The 23,055-nt window shown below is 37.1% G+C and overlaps 1 protein-coding gene across 2 annotated transcripts in view; it reads right to left on the bottom strand.

Moving 5' to 3' along the window:
* Positions 1-23,055, bottom strand: part of luzp2 (leucine zipper protein 2) — a 149,087-nt gene that overhangs the window by 99,218 nt on the left and 26,814 nt on the right. The gene's annotated exons all lie outside the window — the stretch shown is intronic.

Genomic DNA, 23,055 nt, shown 5'->3' with positions numbered 1-23,055 from the left:
AGGGTTATTTTAGTCACACTCACAAGAGCAATGAGCTTCATGAGAGGGTCAGTAGACAGCCCGATTTTGAAGTCAATGCTTCTCTGTGTTTTTGAGTGCATTCAGTTTTAGTTATTTTGCCTCTGCATCACACCGTAACACAGACATTATGCCATTCAAATACCAGTTACCGACATGCACACTGACATATTATTCATCCAAGTTATTGATGCATCAAATGCTTTCCCAAAAGACGGTTTACAATGCATGCCAGCACACGGCGGTTCTGTGAGAAGAGGACTTTTTTAGAGCAAACGTGGGTTTTTTGTCGTTTAAAATAGATCTTGTAAATGCAGATGGACAGCCTCCCCAGATGAAAGGTTATGTCATCTGTGTTTGCTGAAGTAAGTACTTTTTGTTGTTCAGCATGTAATTTGCATGACTTTATAGTATTCAGTCCACAGACTAGTTAACAGCTGACAGTGAAACCTAAAAAATTAATGAGCAGAAAAGCAACAAAATAAAGGCTCAAACTCAAACAACTCTTTTTACACCGCTAGAGTGCCAAAGATGATACCTTTTTCAGACAGTTGCACAGTGACTAATTCAAACCATGGTACGACATTTCATATAATTTGCAACACTCACTGCCTGATGGCTAATGAATGCTAGGACAAGATGCTAAGGATTTTCTTGGAAGTAATCAGAATGAACAGGATTAGAAATGAGTACATCAGAGGGACAGCTCAGGTTGATGGTTTTGAAACAAAAGCAGAAAAGAAAGGTTGAGACGGTCTGGGCATGCACAGAGGACATATAGTGGCTATATTAGTTAAATATGGAGCTGCCAGGTAGGAGGAAAAGAGGAAGACCACAAAGAAGATTAATGGATTTAGTGAAGGAGGACATGCAGAGGGTTGGTGTTACAGAGGAGGATGCATGGGATAGGGTGAGATGAAGCAGATGATCTGCTGTGGCGACCCCTAAAGGGAGCAAGCTGAAAGAAGTAGAAGACTAATGAATGCTAGCACAGGTGTTCATATAATTTAATATTAATTAAATACAAGACATGCCAACAATGTAGCAGCCTGCTCTAATAAGAAACAAACCAAAATGACTGGGCCCTATGAGACTGTCTGGGGAAGGAAACCTCCACTATAAGACATGAAGTCTATTAGATTACCTAATGTGGTGTGCCAGGTGGATCTTGCTCATGCATTACAATAGTAACATGTATAACCTTGTGTTTGACCATCTTTCACATCCAACATACACACACAAACACTGTGTTTGTCTTTAAGACAAATTTATTCAACAAGTTACAAGCAATTTGTTGCCACGTTCTTTTGATTTTGTAAGAAAATTCAAGGTAGGTGTTAGGGTTGGGCGATATGGCCTGAAATTCATATCGCGATATAATTTGAAGCATGTGCGGTAACGATATATATCACGATATATTCTTTTCTTCTGTATAACGTATTTTCCACACTATAAGGCACACTTAAAATCCTTTAATTTTCTTAAAAAATCGAGTTTGTGCCTTATGTATGAATTCTGGTTGTGCTTACTGACCTCAAACCGATTTTGGCGTGCAGAAATCAGTTAAAAAATGTTTTAGTACAACTTTGGTAAGCTGCACTGCTTGATGGATTGTCAGAGCATTACGGCTGCCATAGTGAGGAGCTTCGCGGAGTAATCTGGGTCCAAAACTCCGTCCACTTCAGGTCCCAAAGTCAAACGAACACGGTCTAAATTCTTTCATCTTTAATTAAATCACAAGCGTTGCTGCTTTATTGGGTGTAACAATTAAGTTTTACATCCATGCATCCATGAAAACAGAATTTATTAAATTTAACGGAGTTAGAAGTTAACAGGAAGTTAACTCGCTAGTTTACACCTAAACATTTCATACCATGTTCTGACTGAGAGAGTTTTGAAACTAATTAAAACGTACAGCTCTGCTACCACTTCCAACATAAATGAAGACAGAAAACTAAACAGCAGTGACGTTTGTAGGGTTACTGAAGTTGGACTACCTGGTATATAATGTTGTGCTACGTGATTGCTAGCGACACAGCTATGTTAGCATAACATTAGCACAGTGAAGCTGGAGGATGAACGTTTTTTCCACTCGATAAAAGTTAATGTGAGGGATTCTGGTGGTTAGGGACAAATGCAATCGCATAGCAGGATGCTATACACGGGCCAAACTTCAGTCAGGAGAACAACTGAGATTACTCATCCACAATATGAGGTTAGTTATTAATATACTGCAACAACATGGGAATAGAACAGCTGCGAAAGAATTCAACATTAATGAATCAATGTTACGGAAGTGGAGAAAACGCAGTTTTTTGCTCTCCCCATATTTCAAACGTGGTTCATCTCCTTGCTATGACTGCCCATAATTTGCAGATGATAATGGTTTTAGCCGCTGCGATGCTTTCGACCAAAACAGGCGCAGCTTGATGACATCATCAACATGCACTATTGCGATAGAGCGATATAGTCAAAATCTCTATCGTTGGCCAAATTTATATCGTTTCTATCGTATATCGTTTATATCGTATATCGTTTCTATCGCCCACCCCTAGTAGGTGTACACACGGGTGCTCACACACACAAACTACACCTTTTTTGGCTCCTACCTCAAAGCACACTGTGCGCTGCCGATCTTGCGTGCTGCACAATGTTTAATATGTAGTATTTACTGTTATATTCCCATAGATCATCATGATGTTGTTTATTATGTTGCTCTTTATTTTCTTCTGCTTGTTTTCTCTTTTTTCTTTCTCAACAGGTGATCCAGGTGATTGATATATGTATTTTTTTGTCTGCTTATTTTGTTGGTTTTTGTTTTTTGCCCTTTATCTCCTTCCCTCTTCCCCGCTGTTTTTCTTTCCCTCTTTCTTTCTCCCCTTTCTTTTCCCCAGTCAAGTCTGTCCCGTATTTAGCAAGTGAAAATAAAATAAAATAAACAATAGAAGGTGAATCAAATAGACCATTATGGCAAGGCTGGGATGGTCCATTTGGTAAAGTAAATCCGTTGGGCATCTTTCTTTGCCTTTAGACAATAATTCTGGGACAGGCAGAAAAAAAAAAGAAAAGAAAATTCAAGATAGTTGATGACGAGCAACTACACTGCCAAAAGTCAAATGTTCTGTCGGAAAATGAGTAATGCCGACCAATATATTGGCAGGATTCTAATACAAATAAAACGTATCAATGCAGGGACAAATACCTTTTGGGGGATTCATTGGCAAAAGCATCTGTAGGTGTTATAAATATACTAAGAAGTCTAGAAAGGTTTGCTCAGCTAGAATTCGGGCTCTTTTGCTCACTGGAAAGTTTATGATAAACAACACACATGGAACTCTGTTCATTTATTATATTAATAGACTACAATGAGGTCTAGACCACGTAGTCCTGTCCATTTGTAACCTCAAGGGAACTGACAAATGGTATGCATATAGACCCAAGCCCAGCCTTTTCTTTGCTGGATTCTCCAGTTGCAGCTACTGAATACATTTTCTTTTATTATTAAAAATAAATCTCAAAGCAGAATTTTACTGGAGCCATAATACTCTGTCCTTTGGCCTTGTTGGATGACTTTTCCCTGTAGAAAAAAGTATTAATATCATAATTGCTGCACACTGGGTCTGCCTCTTAATGTAATAGCAGACAACAGGGGGAAAAAATAAAAATGTCAATCATGATTGAATACCTCTACCTCTGTGTGAGAGGTTGAAAGCATAACCAGTGTTGCATTAATCAAGTAGATACCCCTGCCATGTTGCTGTTGACCAACCATCTTTAGAGTAGGTCTGTGGTCTGCACATGTCCGTAACTCAGCAGGGATCATTCGTCATTCGCTAAAGAAAGGTGGGAATTCAATCTGAAGTACAGGTTTAACCATCCGCTGTTAAATACTATGAGCAATGTCACTGGGATTTAAGAAATTGTTTGTTTTTTAAAAGAAGTATTGATTAATAATTTAACAAAATTGTAATCTTGGCTTTACCCCCCGACAAGTATGAAGCTTATCTTATTTAAGTAGGTGTGTTTGTGTCATTTTTAATCTTCTGTTTTCAGACTTGCGCATACACCAAGCCACACAAGAACAAGCCAAATATCGTACATATGTTGACTCAAGTCCTCAGTAGGAAATGATGCATAGATGTTTCACTGGGTGATACAGGGAAGTAATCCCAAACCTCAGAGACAGCCAAAGCCAAATCATTATTTAATCACATTATTAGCTTATCATAGAAAACATTAAGACATCTTTTTTTTTATTTATTCAGTCCACACTGTAGACACAATCTGCATTTCTAATCACACTTTAAATCATGCTATTCACATTATGGAAACACTGCGGTAAATCAACTTACTTTACTGCGATAAAGAGTAGGTGAGTCTGCGACTACACAGTTCAAACAGTTGTGAACCTCAGATATATTTTAATTAGTCTGACATGATTGGCTTTTATGTTTCCCCATTTAACTGTTATAAAGCAAACAGCACTGTCTTTTTTTTTTTTTTTTTGAGTGGCAGGGGGGGATTAACTTTTGGTGTTACAGAAATCTGAGGTGTCTTCCTTATTTCCTTATGCGTTCCTGCCAAAGTACCTGTTATTAGCTGAGCCATCAACATTACTGTGCAAATCCCACTGACTAATGAAGGCTGCAGTGTAGTCATGAAAAAAGAGACTATTATTAGACCATAAGTAATTGTTTTTCTGATTTTTTTATTTTCATTTTTCCCCCAGGTTAAGACTTCAGATGTTTATCTTTCGATTTGTATCTTGTAAGACGTAGGGAAATTAAACATGGCAGATTTAACTTTCTACAGTGGAATTACTTGTTTCACCCTTGCTAGTTTGCCTACCAAATTATTATTTAACTCATGGCCAGGATTAGGCATTTCCTGCTACTTAGGAGTTGATTTAAATAACCTGATACACTTTTTTTAGGTTCTTAAACTCTCTGCAAAACAGCAGTAGACTAACTGTCAGTTGCTCTTAAAAGAAGACAAGTGGAATCTAGATTAGTATCAGTTACCTGCCAGTTTTATGAATCTCAGTAAACGCTGTTATCCCTGAAAGCATGAAAAGAGTTGTCTTTTTTTAGATTTATACAACACTTGAATAAAAAATGTTATATTCAGATCACAAAAGCTTTGGAGTCGAATTCTGCTCTGCCTACAATAAAATAAAATGTTGAAAATGAAACTAGGCAATATAGTAACTGTCATTACTTATGCTTGAATGCTGTCCAACAGCGTGCTCAATATTGTATATTTATGTGTCGTACGATACAAGTCCAAACAAACATAGATGGCTATTCATTTTCAATGTAAGATAATACAAAAAAGGCAAATATTTATTTCAAATTCTACAAAAAAAAAATATTGCTCTAGTTTTACAATGCCAACACATCATGTTAGTGACTCCCCCACAGAAAGAGACAAGTACCAGGTGTAAAGACAGAAAGAAAAGGAAGCAAGAAGGCAAGAAGTGGCCAGAGGGAGTATGCTTTTATCCATCTGGATAAAGAGAACTACAGGTGACAGGTAGGCAGTCAGAGATGTACGCCTGGGCCTGCTATCTGAAGCCAAGTCCCACATACAGCATGGCTCTGGTCTGGTTCAGAGGTGTGGCATTGCTGTTCTCAAATAACTTGATGATGAATAAGATGATATTAAGAGTGACAGAGTACAACAGTACTCAGTACGCCGCTAAACTCTGAATGTCAGCTAGTGAAGGCAAGAGTGGCAGACTGAAAGACATTTTATTTTAAATTATTTTCAAAAGAAAAAAAAATAGCTGGAAGAAATATCTAAACATCTCAATCACCCAAACCAGCAACACAAAACCAATTTACTTTTACATCGCAAAATATTACCATGTTTGAGTAATTAGTCAACTATTCGGTTAACTGAAAACTTAATCAGCTATTGTTTTACCTCACAGGAGAATATGTAACAGAGTGAAAGTTAAAAATAAATAAATGGGAACCAGGAAACAAACAGAGCGACGGGACGTGTTTATGACAAAGGTGACAGAGGCCGGGATTTTGTGAATTCTAAGAAACGAGGGTAAAAAGGGGGCTTGCAGCTATTGCTTTGGCTGATTACCTGATGTCTTTAAACCCGAGACATGCTGTTCTGCATATGCTGTTTTCAATTTGCATAATTCTGACGGGTAAAAAAATAAATCACTCATGGTAGGAAGGAAGCCTTTTTTCTGCTCTCATTACTGTTCTTATTACAGAGTAGGGTTAAAGAATAATGCTGTTTTTGTTCTATTTTTTTTAAAGATTTGCAGAATCAAATTGGTGCCTTTCCTTTGTATTCCTGCTTGTGTCTGCGTGGACTGTAGGTGTATATTAGAGCTCATTTTCTTGCTCGGAGAAGAAGTCATTTTCAGTCAGTCATTTTTTTGTATCATTCCAACAACTTCGAAGACTTTAAAGTTAGATAATCTCCTGCAGCTAAAAAGAAAGAAACTTTATGTTTCTATATTTCTTTTTCTGCTTGTAAATTTAATCTAGCAAGGATCTATTGCAAGACTCATGAAATATGTTCTCCGGTCTCAAAGGTGATGATGCTTAGCAGATGCTTAGTCAAAACGAGTCAAGACTGCAAGTTGAGTCTTGATTTCTACTTTTCAGTCAACATAAACTACATCCAAATAATTAAAGTATTGAAACAAGACTAAGAATCCACAGCCACACAAGCACCACTGATCCTTTGGGCTAATTCCTGTAACAGTACTCACAGTAGTTCAGCATGGTTGAACACTAGCACTGGCTGATTACAATGGAGCAAATTACGAGTGGGTCTGATAAGAAAATGAATACTTCAGCAGATTTTTTTGTGATGAACAGAAAAAAAGTGACTTTGACCACATGCTGCAGAGAGATATTAAAAGGATAAGGTTTTTTTTTATTATGAACCTCTGTACCAGATGTCATGTAATAGTTGTCGCAAATGTTAAAGTATATTCCCCGTTGTGCTGCTGTAAAGCCGAGCAATTATAAAAGCAGTTCTCATACTTTTCTGGAAACCATGAGAAAATATAAAAAAAATATGAGGTGTGCCAATCCTTCTCAGAGATGGTGGGCTTTTTCATGTCAAGTCAGAGAATAACGCAAGCATTTTGAATTATTCCCTAGGGAATTAAGATGTGTCTACGATGGTTATCTATCAGAGAAATCATTAGACATGCATTGATAGTGTTTGCTAGAAATAAAAATTGCATGAAGTAGTGTAGATTGGTTTTCAGTGGTCAGTAACTAAGCGTGACACTGGCATTATTCTTGAAAAGCAGGAGGATTTCTGTAAAAAATATCACCCGTAGTGTGGCAAAGAAGATTCCATGGCATATCTAGAATGCAGCATATATTGATTTTCCAGTTCTGTAACAGTGTGTGTGTGGGCTGCTGATACCCTTTTTTTCCATTTGAGCCAATGGCCTTCAGGTAGTTTCAGAACATTCACGGTATCGTGAGAGAGCAGATGGCTACATCAGGAAAAGAGACATAGTGCACGCTTGTTCTCACAGCTGATTTAAAACGGAAGCTTTCACCCTGAGATGAGACATCGTGGGGCACTCATGAAGAGAGGCACTGAGTTATGTATCTGTTCAATTTCATCAAAAACCACTCATGAGATAAGACTGCAGGCTTTAAAAACACACACACACACACACACACACACCATGCCCGCACATCTATTGGTCAATTCTTACCTTTAAAGGGATAGTTCAGTTCAGGTTCTTTTAAGTGGGGTTGTATGAGGTACTTATTCACAGAGTGTAATAGCAGATCACTCCCAGTTTGGAGAGTCAGACTGGAGTATTGACACGGAAGCTTTTTAATGTACTGCAGTGGATGGTGTCAACAGCAAAATAAAATATATATATATGCCAAATTATAACCAAAGCAGTTTAAGTGTGTGGTATATTTATTATGTATTTATTATTTAGAACACTTGAACTGCTTTACCTGTCATAAAGCCCTTTCCCCTTTAGAATTGTCTGTCCATTCAAGTTTAGATTCAAACTAACACTGATGGTAAGAGCTGCCTCATGTAGAGATAAAATGGTGTAAACAACCTGGTAAACCTGTTTCATCCCTTTTTAAATACTCTCATCTTTAGATTTTTTTGGTCCATCAGTACTTAAAATATCAAAATACTTACTTAAAGGAAATAAATAAGATTACAGCCACATTAGTTGAACTCTTGGACCAAAATAATAATAATAATAATAATAATAATAATAATAATGGATTGCATTTATATAGCGCTTTTCGAGACCCTCAAAGCGCTTTACAATTCCACTATTCAAAATAACAGCCTTTATAGGCTATACGGGCCCAAACTGAACTTTTCTAAAACACTGAGAGAGAACTGAGCTCAGTGTGGGTCAGGAGCTGTGGGGCAGTAAAAGTTAAGCAACATTAACTTTCACTGTGGGCATTCATTTTAATTGCCAGTGTGTCCAAAACACTCAAGAGTTGCTGTCAATAACCTGGAGAAAAACCACACCGTGAAACTGGTAGCATTAAAATCCAGTATGGGCCATAGGAGAGAGCAAGACAGCACTCAGTGGAGGTAAGCAGAGACTCCGAGTGACATTCTGCAGAGTAACAATCACAGTGTCAGAACAGGAGGGGATGCCTGGGTGACAGCAAAGTTACATTTTGGCCACATGTAATTATGCTTTTTCAATATTGTTATAGTCTGTGATATCACATTAAGTTTTATCTTACTTTTCTGTTAGTAGCAATAATTTTTACATACCTGGCATGGGCAGAATTTTGTAAGGAGTCGAGCAATATGAAATTCAAACCATTTCATGGTATGCACTGTAAAAAGAAAAATTGTAATATAAAAGTATTTTACTGTGTATTTTACAGTTTTGTACTGTTTTTCTAGAATATCATTAAATTTACATAAATAGACTGTGATTTTACATTTCAAATGTAAAATAACATAAAATCACTGTAAATCACCTACTGGTGATGGCCAGAGGGGCCGATGGCGCGATATAGCAGCCTCGCTTCTGTCAGTCTGTCCCAGGGCAGCTGTGGCTACAACTGTAGCTGCCTCCACCAGTGTGTGAATGTGAGAGTGAATGAATATTGTAATTGTAAAGCGCTTTGAGGGTCTTGAAAAGCGCTATATAAATGCAATCCATTATTATTTAAACCAACTGTTAACTGTATATTTCTGTACATTTAAGTATTATTATTCATATTGCCGCATTCATTGACCTTGTTTATAGGCAGAGATGGGCAGTAACGCGTTACTTGTAACGTTACTTGTAACGCGTTACTGTAATCTGATTACTTTTTTAAAGTAACGAGTAAAGTAAGGGATTACTAGCGCAAAAACGGTAATTAGATTACCGTTACTTTCCTGTAGGAACGCTGCGTTACTGCGTTACTAAAACCGTGATTTCTTTGCGAGAATGTCTCATGACAGTGAGTAAGTGGGTGTGAAGTTCGTGACAACAGCTGTGTGCAGATCAACAATGGATCATATATCGAGTGCGGGAGAGAGTATGAGCATGCAGCGTTTAAAGCGTGGAAGTACTGACCTTACTTTGAGTTTGATTCCATAAAAAGTGACAAAAACATTAGTGTCCGGAAAAAAAAACCTAAACAAGCACCGAGTGCGCAACGACGTAATGGGAAATTCACAGAGAAACTCGCGGATTCTTCCACTGACCGCTGCGGAGGTTTACCCTGCACCAGGGTAAACCTCCGCCTACCCCACTCCTGCTTTACAGGTGAAAATAGAGCAAAAGGACCGCTACTCTTTGACTTTATTTCTTTTCTGCTGTGTTTTACTTTCATTTCTTTGAAAGAGTGAGCGTAAACACAAAAAATATTTTATTTTATGTGCTGGAATGTGCAGAAAATAGGTTTAAATGTTAAACTAATTTCTTCAAGTCAGAGAATGTTGCATATAATTAAATTTTTACTTGATGCATAAAGTTAAAAGATTAAAACTGATAAAACAAGTTAAAAAAAAAAGACTTTTCCATTTGATTACATTTTGTATGATGGATTATGCAGAAAAGTTAGAATTGGGCTGAAAGATCTATCGCTTTATCACCTATTCAGGTTGTAAATTGTTTTTTTAAAAAGTAACTAAGTAATTAATTACTTTTGAAAAAGTAATCAGTAAAGTAACGGGATTACTTTTTTGGGGAAGTAATCAGTAATTAGTTACTGATTACTTTTTTCAAGTAACTTGACCAACACTGTTTATAGGTAATTTCATTGTTTAATCACATTAAAATGTTCCTAATTTAATGTTTAAAAGCACTTGAAAAAGGCAAAATCCCATGTAAAATTAGGGCAACAAGCTGTACTGTCATTAATGAAAATAACCGTATTTTTATGAGAAAGTTATTTTCTGGTATTATTTTGGCGCCCCAGCTGCCGGAATATTACTGTTTTTTTAGGATTTTTTTTTTACAGTGTGCTGTTTAGTAAAGGGTGTGATGTGATATTTTATTCACTGTACTACAACATAAACTAAACTTTGCCAGAGGAGCTGTTGATATGACTGAGAGAAGTCTGATTAGGCTGTGAAACTGAATGGAATAAGCAAAATTTAACTGAAATGAAAATATTAATTTACAGTTATTGATGCATTAAAATGGCCGTTAATTTACATTCCATGTTATTTTAAATCATGCCATTCCACATTCGTCCACTAGATAACCTCAGACAGACACTTGTCAATCTTGAGTCCTGCTGTAACCCCCCACTTTTTCAGCTACTTTACATTAGCTCATTACTCATTAATATAAATAGAATGGCCTTTGTAAATCCGTCTAAGATGTTTTAAGATCCTTCCGTTCTATTTGGCCCTAAGACTTTTTACCTCCATACCTTTGTTTTCTGCTGCTGTTACTGAGTCGTACCTACCTGCTAAAACTGTAAAGCTGCCTTTAACCTGATCTACTTACAGACCATGTGAGCATGCACTCCTGAAACAAGCACTAACACAATTACTTGACAGCTGACGTAGGGCCAAAATGCAGAGTAAAGGTATTACATGTTCATTTTGTTATGATCTATGACTGCAGCATATTAGTGTAAACCCATCTTCTGTGAATTATTTTGTGATGCTATAACGGAGATGCCAAGAAGTCAGTTTCTGAACACACTTCTAATATTTTAATAAAACAAATGCACACATTTGTTAGTCCTAACGCATATTCATTAACTAAATGAGGCTCCAACTCTGAGCACAAAGTGCAAATTGTATTTTTATGCCACTGACACACTGAAGGCTCACAGTGTTGTCACATTTCAACAAATTAAATTTGAGGGAAACTTTTGGAAAAGGTCAATAAACCAACACTGCTGGAAATCCACAATGAGCTCTTACGATTATGGTATTAGGTACAAATTGAAGGCTTTTGTTTCAAAAATGTCAGGTGTACTTATGAAGTATTTCTTTTTCTTCCATTTTTTTTAACATCCCCAAATCCCTCAAGGACTTTTGCCATCAACCTTGAAATAATGACAGACATTCCTTCGATTATCGGAGAAGCTTCAACAGTTTTTTTATGCCTACTACTTGATGAAAAAGACAATTACCTAGATTCTTACATTTGTCAGTGTGTAACAAAAAATGTCAGAGGAGGAATGTGAGGAATGCATGAATGCGAATATTAGTTGTAGGTTCTCAGTCTTCACAGACAACTAATAGGAATGTGAATTATAGTTCTAAGGAAATCAAGTATAACAGAAAAGTGACCCTACGAGACTCTACAATAATTGAGAGAAAAAAATCAGATGATCTCTATGGGAAGCACTTGGCGACAGTGGGAAGGAAAATTCCCTTTAAAGAGAAAGAAACCACAGGCAGAACCAGGCTCAGGAAGGAGCAGCCATCTGCCAAGACCAGTTAGAGTGAGGGGAAGGAGACAAATTTCGTTAGGCATATTCTTTTCTTTTTACTATCATCGCTATTTTGATGACTGACTCAATCATCCCTCACACAGAATACGAGCATTCTGGGTAACATGTCAGCTCTAGAGTTAGCTGATCTACTGTAACCAGCACTACCCTCTGTGACCAACTTTGTTTTCAAAGCATCCAAGATGGCAACAGCCAAAAAGCCTAAATTAATACTTATTTCTTATAAAATGTCCCCCATTGGTGCTCTTTTCAGTTACTTGCCTCAAAGTTTAGAAGACTATGCACACCAACTCTGACTCTCCAGTTATTTCACTTTTCCAGTTATTTTCACAAACTTCCCTGAATTGCACTGGCGTGGTTTCTGAACTGCATGTTTTCCATCAGTGTTGGACATACACACTTTTCTGTGTGTATGTCCATAAATTACTGCAATGCAGATTCAAATTTTTATGACTGGGGGTGCTAGCATATTGGCTTCATATAGAAATACCAGGCATAACTGAGCTTTGAGTTTCTGTTGTTCAAACCGATTTACATTGCACAGCTTTTTAAACTGATGTAGACTGTACGTTAAATACTGAAACAGACAGAATACATTACAGTTGTTTATAATAGTGGTAGTCCTCAGGACAAGGCTCTCTGTGTAAAGTCATCCTTTTTTTATTATGCATTGCAGGTTTCTAAACTATGTATTTCTTTTCTTACGTATATATCTAGTAACATGAAACATCAATCCTTGAAAATGCTCCCAGTCAAATGAAATTAGACAACTGTCTGAGTCTGAGTTCCTCTGAAGGTCAGTCTGTGAGTCAAGTGATAGCCTGACCTTCACGACTGCCGGAGAATCAATAAAGAAATCTAATCAGGGAATGTTTGCCAGGGTTCGAAATGAAATTAGGTCAGAAGAGAGGGGCTTAGGATTTGTGGGCAACCTGTTAAATTGTGGCATTATGTTAAGTATAATTTAATTAATTGGCTAGCACATCACTGTTTGCTTTATATGTTATACATCAGAAGAATCCTCAAAGCTTTGTGAATGTTCTAGCTAATAATCTCCGAGCAATGCATGCACTGAACCTAAAAATGGACTTTGGAAAGTCATTTTCTTGCTAAAGAATAACAACTGGTTCTCTACTTTTCTCATTTTATATGCAGATTCAACAGAGTTCTTTACAAGCACAAATTAAGAAGGTTTAGCTGTATTTACTGCAGCTCATGGCATTGATTAATCAAATCAACTGGTATATACTGTATCAAATCCCTTTTCCAGCAAGCACTATCAATCTTCATCCTGTCATAAACTGCAGTCATGTTGCTGCCCTGAAATTTATGTTACATCCATGTAACTTAATCACAATTTGTCAAACAGATGTAAAGCATTATGGTGAGATATAAAGAAAGATAGCCTGGTGTAAAATTTAACAACCTGGACATACCATGTGTTGAGTGGACCAAACAGCAATTTTGTCACCAGACTAATTTAACAAGATGTTGTCTTTTAATCACAATATGAAATTCACAAATGCAACCTTGACTGGATGAACTATTGGGAAGATAAAATTTTGACAGTAAACTATTGTAAAAATGTTTGCTAGTCACTTTGTACAGTCCAGTGTTTCCCACTCTGCAAATATAACTAGACCTACTTTGTGGCAAATACACAACAAAGCAATAATCAGATGCCACTCCATGTAGTCCCTCCAGTTCATGTTCAAGATACTCACATTGTACTGTAATTTGTCCAACTATAACCCTCTGGAGAGGAAGCTAATTAATACTAATGACTGCCACACAGGTAACGTGGTCAACGTGTTTGCTTGAAAACCCCAGTTACTAGAAATATTTCAAAATATGATAGAGACAGATATTTTGGATATTTTCACTATGGCTGGGCAATATACTCAAGAGTCTGATTGGCCTTTTTATCTCCCTGTGTGTTCGCTACAAACCAATACCATGGGGTATTGGTTTGTTGGTTCCATATCGGTATCTTACAACCATTAATTAACTCATCTGGGGCCAGATGAATTATGATTGATTAATGTGCCCAGTAGAAAAAACAAAAAACTAAGCTGTAATTTACAATAAAGCCAACAGACAGGAACATCGTTCTTCTGTTTTCTCTCCCTTTGACAACGATGATGATGGATCAGGGTAGCTCTCTACACTGGCATATTCAATTCAAGGAATGGGGAGAAACGTCTATGTACATTCATTTGCATTGAGTCATATCTGTGTGGTAAGTGTTGGTCACTCATGGTATTACGAAGACAAGCCTCATTCACTCGCTGGGCGCACGTCCTCATTTTAGGTTTGACAGCATTTTATAAAGGTGAACGGCTTAGACATGAATTGAGCTGCGGTTTGGGAAAGGCCTCGAATGGGACAGGCAGCGGCTCCTGGGCCTGGCAGATCCCCATGTACTAAATAGAAGTGAAGAAGTGAATGAATTGAAAAGGCGAGGGAGAGTGGGGCACGTAAATGAGAACTAACAGCTTGTAGAACTGAGGGAACCTATATAGATGAGAACTGGAAGGAGTGTGTTTGGAGGTGTGGTCCCGGTCCTGACATTCAGATGCTTTATCTCCAATTAATATTTGCTGGAAAACTCCCAGACAATCAGGAACTGAGCTACCAAAATGGTCCGATGGGTACAGCTTAGCAATGACTAAAATTACAGACCAAACAACACAGTAGCATAGGCATGTACCAGCAATATTCATTTAATGTATAGTGGAAGATAAGCTTAATTAGTAAGCAACGGATGATACCTCTGGTCTTAACAGTTCCCTGATACCATCATTTATCAACATAAAGCATAGTTTGGAACTTTCTTTTAAAAAAATGACAAAATTACTTTGGTAGTCATATACCAAGTGCCCTTCGCAAGTAAAGTCTGATACAGAAAAGTAACTTTCTTTACAATAAGTATGCAAATTCCTGTGCTTTCAATGTTACAGTTTTAATAAAATGGTAAATGGTAAATGGCCTGTATTTATATAGCGCTTTACTAGTCCCTAAGGACCCCAAAGCGCTTTACATATCCAGTCATCCACCCATTCACACACACATTCACACACTGGTGATGGCAAGCTACAATACTGCTATTGTGAGTGGAGCCCTCCAGTGGTCCACCACACAATAAACATTGCATTTAGTTACTGCATTATATTTTTCAGGGAGATTTTCAGGGATACATTTAGAAGAGCAAGAGGCAAGGTTAATCTCTCTCTTGTGGATGTTTTTTTATCTTTGACAGTGGGAACATGGTTTTATGAGTTAACGTTGACTTGGCACAAAATAAAGTATTAAAATAAATTACCCGCTTTTGATGCTGTTACAACAAAAGAAATTAGGACTGCTTGAAAAGTAAACAATTGGGAAACTTCCCAATTTAAGTAGTGTGCATGTGCCATAATTAATTACTAAATTGTAATGGGTTGGTTATGAAAGGTTAAAAATAAAACACTGCAGGAAACAGTTGGCTTATAAACAAAGACATTTCAATCTTGTAATGTTGAACTCAAGCCATTATGGCTGGTCACGTTGGAGGGGGTTGTTTGGTTTTTTAAGCCAATGTTTCAGTAAATAATCCTAATAATTAAATTACAAGCACATTAACCACACCAAGAAAATTAAAACACAAAACAAAACAATATTGCAACTAACAAAAGACTGATTAAATAGACTGTATTCTTCCACAGAGGGTAGATAGCAGCAGCTTTAGTGACATTATCCCCTGTGGAAAATCCTTTACCTCATGTGGCAGATTGATTTTAAGGATTGGTTAGGTCAGGACAGTGAACGTTTCACCTCAGTAATGCACTCCTAGGTGAGCATTTAGGTGTGTATTGGATCGGACTTGGTATTCATAGCGGGCTCTATCCCCATGCATGATAACATGGTGAATGTGCATGAGTTACAGATGTGAGGCAGTGCTCATTCAAGACCTCTCTCGATTCACCAGTCAGCTTACAAGGTTCCAATTTTCACTCAAATCGGCCTATGACCAGGGGACTGGGCCAGTGAGTTGGTATTTTGATCACATTCAAGGTATCTTGTCTTTCTCATCTGTTTTCCAACACAGTCACTCTATCGAGTATCTCCTTTGCTGCATCTCTCCAGCTCCTTGAACAGAACTCCTCTATTAAGAGATCGTCACTCCAGAGTTCTTAACTAGGCTGAAGCATGTGATTTCATTGGAGTCTGGGAGATAGTCAACACACTATAGTCAATACACATTTTGAGCAGTGCTGAGCATCTGATCACAGTTATCCACAGTGTGTAGTAACTCAATGCCGGAAAAGACAGCAAAGGGGCAATGATTTCAAACCTGAAGGCCAATATGTGTATTTGCTGACCAACAGGTTTTCATTTTTATAGTTCAACTATACAGTTACTATTTTTCTTTTCATCCAAGTTCAAATTTTTTCCTCTTTCTCCACCAGCAAGTTAGTCTTTGAAGTCACAGTATTTCATGTACTGGGGCCCAAATTTCCTCTCTGGGTAGAAAGTGTTCACATTGCAGTCCTTGATATTTCTGTGCTTTACTTTGTTCATTCCCATCTTATATTAGTCACATATTGTTACTGAAGTTTATTTGCATATCTATAACAAACACAGAATTAGGTCTTAAAAGCACAGTCTTAACTGTTAATTATGCATTCAATGATTACGCGTAACTATTTTGATTGTTAATTTTTTATTTATTCATTATTTTTAAGCAAAGAACACCCTGATTCTATTCAGCTGAAGACACAATCCACATGATCCTCAGTTCACTGAAGTTGAGGCTGCATGAGGGTACACTGCTTTGAATTGAGAGAAAGAATCAATCTACTTTTCTTTTATAAAGCAAGAAACGTCACACCAGTGCTATTCTCTCAGGGAAAGCAAGGCAAGACCTGCTTGTCTAGTGAAATTTAAACATAGACATTATTTTTAAAACATACCAACATTAAGTAATGGCTCTCCTTTCATTTCAAACAATGTTGTGTACTGAAGCTTGTCCGTTGCCTGTTTGCATCGATCCTTTACATTACTGTCATCTTGTGAGTGCAGTCTGCTCTTGAGGCCTGAAGTATAACTAATGAGCTTGATAGCTAAGCCGGTTAAATCTGCATGGAGTAGGTTTTTTAGGTTTTCTCATGGTTATGTCCAGTAGTTGGAGTTTGTCAGTTTGAGAGGCCATTTAGTTATTTGCTCATTCGCATTGTACATGAACCTTTTCTTTGATGTGAGCCTGATGGGATATTAGCATGCTAAGGCATCCTGACACTGGTTCCACTTTCACTGCTGTGATTTCAGCTATGAGCTACACTTAGTGTAGAGCTAGCATTAGCAGGTAAACAAACACTCTCATTTATCATTATTACCAGTGAATTGTCCAAGTTTATCCACCTCGACTAACATGTGTGATGTAAGAAAATTTTAATAACTCGTTCAGTATATGAGGAGATGGGAACTCCTGCCATGTCTATTTTAATAAAAGCTTTTTGCTTTAACTGTGATTTTTCAAAACAGCCCAACCAACCCATTTGCAGAAATAATACTGATCCATATAACACTGATGGGGAACATTTTTCTACTGAATAAATTACTTTTTTTGATACTTCATTAAAAATTTGCCAATAATAATAGATTTATATAGAGTGCTTTGTTTTCTTAGTATTCCATTGCTACAGTTCTAAATTGTTCTAAAAGAATTCTTAACCACTTGTCAATGTTAGCTACCAGTAAATATTTAGATAACTTAAGTAGTAATACAATTTTTTGTTCAAGATCCCAGAAGGTGAAAATGCAGAGAAAGAGTGCAGCGAGAGTCTTTTAATCTGGTCCAGTTTGGGTTGTTAAAGACTAAAGTAAACTTTATTTAGTCATTTATTTGTTTTTTGTTTTTTTTAGAGGGATCCCATAGTCTCTGCTTGCCTTCCTGTAATTGTTACCGAACACCACTGTATCACACTACACTGAACAATATAATAAAGAAACCAGTGAAACACATTTCCGTAACATTTACAGATATCATAACAACTGTCTAATTGATCCTGGTTCCAGTTCCTAAGAAAAGAGAAGAACTTTATTTAAGGAAAACGTATCATTTGCTCTTTGTCTACTTGCAGTTATATTCAGGTGCTACTAGGGAAAAATGCAGAGAAACAGTGGGTATGAACAGAATAAACATGGTGACACCCAATACAGGTGATTCATGACTGGACCTTGTGCTAATTTTGACCCGGCAGCACTTGACTTAAACCAATTTTAGGATTTAATTTAAATGAAATAATACTGATCTAAGAGATTTTAGCACGCATTTGTTTTCACTGAGAATATTGGACATATTCTGACAAAGATAAATAACTGTGATGCAAAAGTAGAAATAATAAACTGGCAGCATTTGTAAACAAAAAAAAGCATTTATAACCCAAGCCAGCATTTTTAAACCACTTCTCTGGCTCTTGACTTTCTATTCAGAGTGCTATGGAAATAAAAATTGAATTCAACTCGTGTTTAATCGTAAGAAGAAAGAATCTTGAAACTCCATTAAATTATAATAAGTCTGGGATATCATTCATCTTTTAAAATGACTTTTGGATGTCATTCATTTTTAGCAGTGGAGCAGAGTAATGGCACACAGATTGCAAAGGACTAAGAAGGGAGTAGCATTACCAAGCAATGCAGCCTTGGCAAATCAAACAAGCCTTTGGGCTGTTGTTGCCCCAAAGCATTTGTGATTTTATTTTATAATGTCAAATTTTATGTCTCTTGCTCTCTCTCTCTCTCCACACACACACACACACACACACACACACACACACACACACACACACACACACACACACACACACACACATATATGTCCTGTTTTTTGTGTTTTTAAACCCTGAATCAACGTAAAAACAAACACAATAGAATGCAAATACTAAATGGCTATGGGCGATTTGCCATTATGCTATTACACCTTGTTATATACCTTGTTACGTTGTGACTTTTTATAAAGCAATAGTGGACAAGTATTAGAATTTTGTTACTGGCTTTTTAAACAACAAATACTGCACACTTGAGTCAATCACAGGTCCACAGAGGGAAAATAAATCTTTGTAAATAGATATAGTATAACCTCCGAACACTGTCCTGCTTACCTTTTTTTTTTTTTTAAATTAAATTACAACGCTTTGTTCTGTGCACAGGACAGAGAACAGTGTTCATGTAAACATTTGCACATACATATACATTAATCAAGATTCAACCATTAGGGAGTCCTGGCTGTTAGACATCTCACACATACTATCAATCAGGCAATGAGTTCCACTAGTTCCACCTATCATTTTCTACCACCCTATGATCCAAAAACAGGACCATCCATATCCATTTAATATTCTAAAAGCATCACTTGAATCGATATGTTACCACAAGCATAGAATTAACATACTACAATGCTATATACATTCTTCAGTCAACTCAGTCATGCACAGTTTTCTGAAGTTTAAGAAAATGCAAACATCATAATTTATACAAATAACCTGTCAACCCATCCCAATACCAACAACAGTCACCTCATGGCGCTTTGTATTGTAAGGTAAAGACTCTACAATAATACAAGAAAACCCCAACAATCAGGTTATTAAATACATGTTTCCTTGTCCTGTGAACAGATCATCTATGGTGGCACAGATGGTTATGATCCATTTCTAATTTCAGTGTTTTGTTCATTTCTTCTTATCTTGCGACATTGTGTGACTTAACTGTTAATAGACTTAACTCTAATAACACCAGAACCTCGTGTTTCTGGTGTTAATAGAGGTGAAGCAAAATGAAAAACTGCAAACTGGAATCCTTCTAGTTAGTTCTATGAAAACAAGCGAATGCTGACAGCTGGAAATTATGATGGATTCTTTTGATTTCTCCATCCCCAATCCATATCAATCAATCGTGGGCCAAATCAGGTCGGAATGCTCCCACGTCCCCTTTATTCAATCCAGTGTTTTTTTCCCCTTCTCTCACTCTGTCTCTCTCTCTCTTTCTCTCTCTCAGGATTATGAGCCAAACCTAACAGTCTCTCTGGGGAGGTCTAGATGATGTGCCAAGTACGGGCTAGGGGATAATTAACTCAGCTTTCCAATTAGGACAAAGCAATCCTCTGAGGATACAAATAGGGAGCAGATAAATACTCACGCATCAGTAAAGGGCAGGGACAAGCAGACGGATAAATATATTGAGAGGGATATACTAGAGCTGGACTCAAATGTTGACTGTTTTTGATATTTGTTTGTTAGGTAAGTGTTCGGTTTTTAATTTGGGGATATAAACAATATTTGTATATGAGTGGAAATGGGTATGCCATATCAGCTTGGGCACCTGGAATCCTTCTCCCTCACATCTCTAATCTTTATACATTATTTCACCTCATTGTTGCCAGCTTGGTACTAGATTTAGCTTTTCTCTCTACAGTTTAAGCAACTTTTTTAATGCCTTTATTGTCATTATCATTTGTCAGCACTACACATTGCACTACATAATACATACACTGCAGTAGTTGCGGGGCATTGAAGTGAGCAACAAAGTTGTTGTTGTACTTTGTTACACAGATGGAAGCAAATCACTGTGAGGTGTAAGCACATATGCTAACCTCAATCAAACAGCACAATACATAAATAATGCCAGGTTCTATGTCTATTCCAGCTCCTACATTTTAGGACAGATTTTCTACACATTATTGCTGTAATTTTTTCATCTACATTAAGCAGCTAATAGCTGGCATTTTAACATAAAATAGTAGGTAAATACAATTACACTAATGACACTAGTTAAGGCTGTGTACCAAACAGAAAAGAACCTGCTCTAATGCCATTAGCAACACCTTTGTTTAGCCAATACATTATGTGAAAATGACTGCGTGTGCGATGTAATATTAAAACTTGGTGCAAAGGGTAGTACATACTGAATACAAAATGCAGGCACACACATACACACACCCACACACACATGTGTATATATCTGCGCAATATTGAAGTTGTAGATTTTAAATGATGCTACAGTAACGACATGAATAAACCATTTTCTTCGTCTTGTATAATAATTTCCCAGTGAAGGTTTAGCTTTGGTCAGTTTCCTACAAAGGAAACTGTACTCTTAGGAATAAAAACATTTTGCACATTTTTGCCATTGCTCTTTTCTTCTTCTTAGCAAGATGCCAAACAAATCCAGTCTCCCCGTAGTGCGAGGGCAAATTAAAAGAAAAAGAAATATGCTCGATAGGATTCATATTGTTCCAGTCACGTTAAACATCCCAAGCTTCTGCACAATTACTGATCTGTTGGCAGTAAATGTGAGCCTGGCATGATAAAATGAACATTTGCTATATTAATTGCTTTACCCTTGAAAAACATTTAGTGAAGCCTAAGAAAGAATTTTGGACACTTTTTTTTTTTACAAAACCAGTCATGCCATATTTAGAGACTGAAAAGAGTGATAGAAAAAATGGCGATGCAACAAATCATGGCTTTACCTGGAGCAGCTGTTGTTCCCCACTGACGCCGATTACTTACGATTCTCGCATCTCCACGAGAATTGTAAGTACAGATTGATTTGAGACACTTAACTTAGAAGTCAGCTGCTGTCAGCCTGAGATATGTTCAAGACATATTTTACGGTTCCATTATTTAATACCGACACTGGAAATAGGACTACCATGTTTAATAAAAGACCATTTATATCCATCTATCTATGTATCTTAGCTTGACTTATAAAGCAACCAAACCTAGATTTTGAAAAGTCAACAAAACAAAACAGAATATGCCAGTGTGGCAAGAATGTGGGTGGAACATGAGCAAAAGACAGGTGAATAGCGTGTAAAGTTCTCTGAGCTGCCATCATCGTAATGAGACAGCCACCTGCGGGGTATTGTCTTGCTGAGTAGAAGAAAGAGCATCCATGTGAATTTCATAAGATATCTAAAACAGGTGTTTATGGCAATAATACATATACAATCAATTATTTAATTCTGCTTAGTGTAATATTTATTTAATATTTGATTACTGTACACCAAATGTAGATCCTTTTTCACTGAAGCTTACCGTGAAGCAGGATGGCCATACCTGCAATGTATGTTAGAGAGGGGTAAGTCATAGACAGCAGGGTGCTACATGACAGTGAGGCAGCCTGAGAATGGAAGTAAAAATCTATCTGCCTGAGGGTTTGGTGTTCACTGACAGCCTGTCAGTGTCTTTGAGTCCCACTTTCTCAGTTGACAGTGCAAATCAGCTATGCTTCATTCACAGTTTGTCATCATCCATCATTAAAAAATGAAGAGTCTAATTCTGAAGGCACTTGATAGGTTTACTGCAGACATGTGATGTGGGGGAAAACACACCAGAGGTGTGAAATACTGTAGGACTTAAATAGTTAGTATGTCAAAATATTCTGTGCTCTGGAGTTTATAAATGTTTCAGAACTGTAAGAGCCAAAAGTGTTTATGGCAACTGCTACATTTTGCTTAAAATTCCCTTTGAGTTTCCCATATTTTCTAGATTTCTAGATTTTTATATATACACATCTAGTCAGAGCTATCTATCTATCTATCTATCTATCTATCTATCTATCTATCTATCTATCTATCTATCTATCTATCTATCTGTCTATCTATCTATCTGTCTATCTATCTAAAAAAAAAAAGGGGGCAAGGAGCTCAAAGTTGAATAATTCATTAAAATGTAATAATAACAAAATGTTTGCAGATGACATTGTGATCTGCAGTGAAAGCAAAGAGGAGGTGAAAGTGGGCCCAGAGAGGTTGCGCTGGGGAGAAAAGAAATGAAAGTCAGTTAAAGTAAATCAGAATACATGTGTGTAAATGAGAGAGAGAAAGAAGGGTGATGGTGAAGATGGAAGTAGCAGAGATAATAAAGTGGGATGAGTTTAAGCGAATAGGGTCAACTATCCAAAGCAACAGAAAGTGCACACACTAGGTGAAGAAGAGAATGCAGGAATAGATGACAAGTGTCGGGGGGATTTGTGACAGAAGGATAGTAGTAAGTGTGAAAGGGAAGGTTTATAAGATGGTTGTGAGACCTGCTATGATGTATGGTTTGGATACAGTGGCACTGACTGGAAGACAGCGTTAAGGATG

Source organism: Simochromis diagramma, unplaced genomic scaffold (assembly GCF_900408965.1).
Source record: "Simochromis diagramma unplaced genomic scaffold, fSimDia1.1 OVJJ01000079.1, whole genome shotgun sequence".
Classification (NCBI taxonomy): Eukaryota; Metazoa; Chordata; class Actinopteri; order Cichliformes; family Cichlidae; genus Simochromis; species Simochromis diagramma.
This window is presented reverse-complemented; position numbering and strand designations above follow the sequence as displayed.